The 7,243-nt window shown below is 35.5% G+C and overlaps 1 pseudogene; it reads left to right on the top strand.

The window, feature by feature from the left end:
* Nucleotides 1-4,465: 4,465 nt before the first annotated feature.
* LOC138159636 (AP-1 complex subunit sigma-2 pseudogene) lies at nt 4,466-4,942 on the top strand (annotated as a pseudogene).
* Nucleotides 4,943-7,243: the final 2,301 nt, after the last annotated feature.

The following is a 7,243-nucleotide window of genomic DNA, read 5'->3' as shown; positions in this document are numbered from 1 at the left end:
AAAATAGTTGGAAAATCAAAATAGGCCACACACACTGAAACAAATTCCATCTTATTATTTGGAGACAGTATTACTTCTTACAGGCATTGTAATACCACCTTAAGTTTTCACTTTGGCACTAGCCAAAATGCAAAATTTCACCTCCTAGTGCTGTTGCAAAGATTGAAATGATTGGAGTCAAGATGGCAGAGTAGAGACAGGTCCTTTGTGCAACTCTGGGTCCCACCTCCTCCAATTCATGTAAAAATTGACTCTAGACAAGCTTTGGAGCTACAGAAGCCACAAAATGACACAGAGAAGTTAACTTCTCACTGAGGACAGCCCGGAAGGCCAGCTGAAAGTGGCCAGCACAGAGCTCTTAGAGCCAAGCCCAGCCCTGCAGAAGCCCAAGGTTTAAGTGTCAGGGCAGCCTGAGCAGCTGCTGGCTGGAGGGACTTCAGATCATGAGCAGCTGTGGTGGTTTCCAGAATTGTCAACCCATAGATGGTAAGGAAAAAGTGAGAGGTCAGTGCAGTGTGGACTCTGGCACCTGGGAATTCAGGAGTGTAATCCAGCCTTTGCCCCTGAGGTGAGAAGTGGCTGAGGCTCCATGGCCATGCAGCTGCCCATCTCTTGGCTGTTTCAGAGCTCCTGGTCTGTAGACTGTAGAGGAACCAAGCCACCAGTCTGAGGGGTAATGGAATTGCTTTAAACTGCTTAGATCTAGATTCCTGTCTGGGGTGAAGGTACTGAGGTGAGTGAGCAGTATGCCAGAGCATGTGGAGGCTTCAGAAAGGGCACCCAACTAATAGCTCCAACAGCTGAGAAAACCCCAGCATTTGGGATAAAGCTCCCATTTTTGGTACCAGAGTTCTACTGTGGCAAAAGGCTCAAAAGCCAAGTAATTGAGTGACAACATGCACAAGCAAAGGAATCAAAGCAAACAAAGGACCCTAACTTCATACTCCTATTTTGGGGACAAAAGGGATCAAAGCATGGAACAGGAGGAAGACAGCGAAGTCAGAACTCGTGCACCAAAAGATTCCAAGAAAAATAAGACCTGGTTACAGGCCATAGAGGACCTTAAGAAAGATTTTGAAAATCAAATAAGAGAAGTGGAAGAAAAATTGGGAAGAAAAATGAGTACAATGTAAGAAAATTATTAAATGAGAGTCAACAACCTGACTGAAGAAAATAACACCTTAAAATAGACTAATTCAGATGGCAAAAGAGACTCAAAAAGGCAACAAGGAGAAGAATGACTTAAAAAGCCAAATTTACCTAATGGAAAAAGAATCTCAAAAGCTCACTGAAGAGAATCATTCCACTAGAATTAGATGGGAGCAAATGGAAGCTAGTGACTTTATGAGAAATCAAGATACTATTAAACAGATCCAAACAAATGAAAAAATAGAAGGCAGTGTGAAATATCTCATTGGAAATACCACTGACCCAGAAAATAGATCCAGGAGAGATAATTTAAAAATTATAGGACTACCTGAAAGCCATGATAAAAAAACAACCTAGAAATCATCCTTCAAGAAATTATCAAGGAAAATTGCCCTGATGTTTTAGAACCAGAGCGCAAAATAGAGGTTGAAAGAATTCACTAATCACCTCCTGAAAAAGATACCAACAACAACAACAACAAAAAAAAAAAACAACTCCTAGGAATATTATAGGCAGGTTCTGAAATTCCCAGATCAAGGAGAAAATATTACAAGAAGCCAGGAAGAAACAATTTGAATATTGTGGAAAAACAATCAGGATAATACAGGATCTGGCAACTTTTACACTGAGGGATCGTAGGGCTTGGATGTCAAAAGAGCTGGGATTAAAACCAAGAATCACCTATCCAGCAAAACTGAGTATCATGTTTCAGGGGAAAATATGGTCACTCAGTGGAATAGAGTACTTTCAAGCATTCTTGACAACAAAAACAGAGTTTATTAGAGAATTTGACATTCAGATACAAAAAGCAAGGGAAGCATGAGAAGGTAAACAGGGAAAATAAATCATAAGGAACGTATCAAAGTTGAACTACTTATATTCCTACATGGAAAAACAATAATTGTAACTTATGAAACATTTCTCAGTACAAGAATAGTTGAAGGGAATAAAAATGTATTTATGTGTGTGTGTATGTTTGTATATGTATGTATGTATACATACATATATATCTATATAGGAGGGTATATGGGTATATGCATACATATGTGAGTGTGTGTATATACGTCTACAGGTATTCATAGACAGAAGGTACAGGACTAATTGAATAGGAAGGGATTCTACTTAAAAGGTGAAATTAAGCAGTGAGAGAAGAATATAATGAGAGGAGATGGGGAGAGACAGAATGGGGTAAATTATCTCATATAGAAGTGTCAAGGGAAGTGAGGGCAGGCTGTGGGAGAGGGAAGTTGGAAGGATCCACTTTTGAAAAGGGACAGGTCAAAGTAGAGAATGGAACAAGTTAGGGTGGGACAGGATGGAGGGAAATATAGTCAGTGGAAATCTATCCACTATGGACATGTTTTGAATAGCTACACATGTACAACCTATATTGAATTGCTTATCTTCTCAGTGAAAGTTGTTGGTGAGGAAGGAAGGGAAAGAATCTGGAATCCAAAGTTTTAAAATCAAATGTTTAAAAATATATATTCATATTATTATTATTTTACAAGTAACTGGGAAATGAGATATACAGGCACTGGGGCATATAGAGATCTACCACGCCCTACTGGAATGTCAGAGGGGGTGATGGGGGAAGGTATGTGAGAGAGACGATTGGGGGAAGGGATACTCAGTGGGATCGCTGTTTTGGGATGGTTGGTAGGGAAAATGGGGAGACAATTTGGAATTCAAAATCTTATGAAAATGAATGATTTACACTAAAAAATGAAAGAGAAAAATAAAAAAGAAGACTGAAATGATTGAAATTATTTTGAAGGGCTTAGCACAATAATTTGCAAATGGTAAGAACTATGTATATGTTAATTGTTGTTATTATTATTTCTTTACTTGAATGTGATTCTTCCATACTTGATAACTCCATACTAGAATTTAGTAGACTGTGAATTGAGCTTTAAAAGTTTATGATAAAAATAAATATTTGAAAATATCAATATTTAATGAGGTACATTTTGTTTTTTAAAACAAATAATAATAATGAGTTTATTCAAATAAATTGAGTTTTCATTTGAAAAATTTAGGCTATTACATGCAAATTACAGACATATATAAGATACTTTAAAGCTGTAAACTCAATATGTTAATATGAGTCAAATATGGGGAATTTGCTATATTATGAAACAGCAGAATGTGACATAGGCTGGAAAGTTATTTTAATTTACAAACCAATGATAAATTAAATATAACTGTTAGGCTTATATGAGAAAACCAATACTATCAAAGTCTTAAATTGCGGTTAACAAAATTTTGCTATTTGAGGCAAAAACCCTTTACGATTATAATTTACTCGTGTTTTTAGTTTTGAGTATACGGGGTAGTTTCTGAATTGTCATAAAGCCAATAGAATAAAATGACATCTTCTGGATCCTTAGAGATGTGAGAAATGGATCCTGCGTATGGGAAAAAGTTGAGGGGACAATCTTGACATGGCAAAATTTAGGACCCTCTTGACTTAGTTTCCCCATTGTGTTATTTCTTTCCTGGGCAGAAAATTTCCACACCTGATCAATACTGATCCTTGCTTTTGCTACCATATGACTGGCTACATGAATTACTGTAATATCTGACTAGTGCCTAGAATCAAACAGAGCTACAGGAGTTTTTTCCCCTCTTTTGGTATATGTCAGGTTAATCTGTGCCACTGAGGGAATGAGCCTTTACATTATTATAGCTATGTGCCTCCTTTTCTCCTCAAGCAAATTTCTATAATCAGGTCAGGTGAGCAGTAGAAGTTTTATAAGTACAATATTAAATTTATTAATTAATAGGTTAATACTGAAACATCTCTGAGTAACTATAATAAGATGCAAATATGAAAAATCTTACAATGTTAATCTGTATTTGTAGCCAAATTATAAGGATGTTGTCCTCCTGTGGAAGAATTTGATAAAGTAATAAGATGAAAATTTAGTGTAAAATTTCTAATTATATAGAATAGTGAATTTTGAGAAAATATTGGGTTTAGACTGTTTTCTATAAGAGCTAATTGCATGTGTATATGAACACCTTCCCAATACATATAGTGGTAATTTAAGCTTTGAGTACATCTTTTTAATAAAGTCTCAAAATTGGATTAAGGATTTTACATATGTATTTATAACTGTACAGAAATGAAATTGCTTCTCCATTTTGAAGTTGTCTGATAATTTTTTAAAGATTTCATTTAACAAGTTAGACCTACCATGAATTTTATAATATCTTCATATTAGCTTCTCCCCAGGGGCTTTTTAGTTGGAAGCTAATGTGGGCTCCAGGAGCTGTGGTCAGCAATGGCACTTCTCTCCCATTGGTAGCCACAATGCAATTTATGTTGCTTTTTATTCATCATGGAAAAGTATGACTTCAGAAATGGTATGTCCCACCATTGGACAAAGAAAAGGCAAAAAAAATCACAAGAGAACTTGTTTGAATACTTTTAGCCTATTAACCCAAAATGTGCGAGTTTCTGGATTGGTGAGATCTGAAGACTGCCTACAAAAAATATGCTAGCCTGTATTTCTGCCATGCTATTGAAGATCAGGACAATGAACTAATTACCCTGGAAATAATTCATCATTTCATTGAACTACTTGGAAAATATTTTGGCACTGTTTGTGAACTTGATACCATCTTTAATTTTGAGAAAGCTTATATTATTTTGAATGAACCTTTTAGGGGAGGAAAGTTACAGAAACATCCAAGAAAAAATGTACTTAAAGTCATTGAACAGGCAGATCTGCACCAAGAGGAAGCTAAAACCCTTAGTGGTGTTTTTGAGGAAATTGGTCTAACATAAGCCAGCTACCATATTGATGAGATCATATGCTCTTATATATTGCAAATGTTCTCTGCTTTCAAATCAATGTTTAACCTCTTTCATGCCACCTCCTGGTCAGAAAATATTCATTATGCAAGGACATTATTTGTATATGCATATATCTATGTGTATATCAGCTTTCATGTAAAAATGTTAGCTGAAGTAAAATGGAAATAGGGGGATTTATTTTTCAAAGCTGGTACAATTCAGTTTCAATGCCATTTTTATATGTATTTAAAGAAGTCTTCAAGGTTTACAATTATTATTTGTATGTACTTGGCTGAATAAACTTAGTGATTGTGACCAAAATTTAGGCTGTGACCACTGTCTTATCATATACTTTAGTTGTAACAAATGTCCACGTTTACACCAAAATTAAAAAAAACATATCAGATATAAAGTTTAGGTAAAGATAGAAACAGCAAGTGGAATATAAAAAAATGAAATTCTCTGAAGTTTTGGCACTGGAGAATAAAATTTAAGAGACTGCAGGAAATTTTATTCAGTATTGTTACTAGCATATATCATTACTATCTTTATCTCAGAACTTTTGCAAGTGACTTGGAATCAAAGAAGCAGAGACCCCTTTAGAACTGTGTTGAGAATGAAGCTTAATCCACAATGTGTAAGAGAAGTTATCTAGGGACAAGAAAACTATTTGAGACAACTGGGACTCGAGATCAAATGATTAAATGGACATTGGGAGTCCCTTACTAGGATACAGCTAGACAATGTTAATTAATCTTGTTGATCATTATTTATTTTTCCTTTTATTTCATGGTGTTTATATTTAAGTTTTCTTGGTTTTCCTGAAGACATATAAATCTCCCTTCTCAAAATCAGTACATTATGAGATAGTTTGATCTATAGTCTGGCATGTAATTCTAATTATGAATATATGGAAATCAGTATAGATGTGATTCATATATAAGTGATCCATGGAAGAGTGAGCTGTCCACCCACCCCACACACAGGAATGAAAAGTGGAAAATTGGGGGAGTTGAGAAAATGGAAGAAATTTGGGGGATGAGGATAGCAAGTGGTTATTGTGGAAATTGAATGAACAATACTGACTCCATCTTGTGACTCAATTCTGGAGATAGCTCAGTTCCCTTTCTCTTTTATTATGAACATATACCCACTTTTGTCCTGTGATAAAATTCTATTCAGTTGTTGGAATACAGAGCAAACTTTCCTTCATTGTTTGAACCTATCCCTATGTGACTTGGAATCTGGACAAACTGTACCTACTATTTAGAGACTCTTAACTAAGACTTTAGTCTGTGCTGACCAGAATCTAATCAAATCCAAAGACTGATGCAAGTAGTTTTTCTACAATTGCACATCTCAACCAACCCACAGGTCTTATCTAAAAACTGATTTTATATTGATCAATCATTGAGTGTTTCCATGTCCCTTTTACTGTTTCTAGATCTCCAGGAAGACTGGGATTTCCTTTTTTTTCTAAATTTAGGGAATTTCACCTGTTTTCTTTCTCCCTCCCAACTTGGAAAGTCTCTAACCTATATCCAATTAGAATCAGCTTATCTAATCATATTGTTTCCTTTTAATTTATTGACCTCATTTGTTCAATTGCTTGCAATGTACAAAAGTCTGTCTCCCCTTGTATTCCAGGTCTATTCCCAAACCAAGGAGGTCTAGTCCCAATTTTTTGGGCAACTGCCATCTTTTGCTTGATAAATCAATCTGCTTAGAATCTCAAGCTTTTGCTTCCTTGGTCATTTCATCTTTCATCCCACACAATGATAAGTCAGCAAGAAGGAAAAAGGAGAGTAAGAAAAAATTAGTAAGCTGTCAAGACAGAGAAGGAATCCTAGCTAAAGAAGAATGGCTTTTCATTTAGAATGTTTTTCATCCAAGTGATGGATTCCAAGTAGAGATAAACAATTTTATTATTCCCCAATTGACCACTTCATCCAAAACTGAAAAACAGACACTTCTGGCATGAAAGGGAACTGGTGGTGGAGTAGTATCAAATATCAGTAAATTGGATCCTATAGAATCATAGAATGTCAGAGCTTGAAGGGAACTCAGAGACCCGCTAATCCTGCTTCCATCATTTTAGAGATGAAAGACTTAAAGTAAAACACAAACTATTTTCAAATATTTAAAGGTGTACTATATAGAAGAGGAATTGGGCTCATCCTACTTAATCCCCAAAGGTAAAACCCAGACTGGTAGAAAGAAGGTGCAGAGAATCATCTTTCAATCTCTATCTCTATCTATCTATCTATCTATCTATCTATCTATCTATCTATC

Source organism: Petaurus breviceps, unplaced genomic scaffold, assembly GCF_028583685.1.
Source record: "Petaurus breviceps papuanus isolate PSGF00001 unplaced genomic scaffold, PetGlider_PUasm1.0 176, whole genome shotgun sequence".
NCBI classification, from domain to species: Eukaryota; Metazoa; Chordata; class Mammalia; order Diprotodontia; family Petauridae; genus Petaurus; species Petaurus breviceps.
Note: the sequence above shows the minus strand (reverse complement) of the source record. Positions and strands in the feature narration are given on the sequence as shown.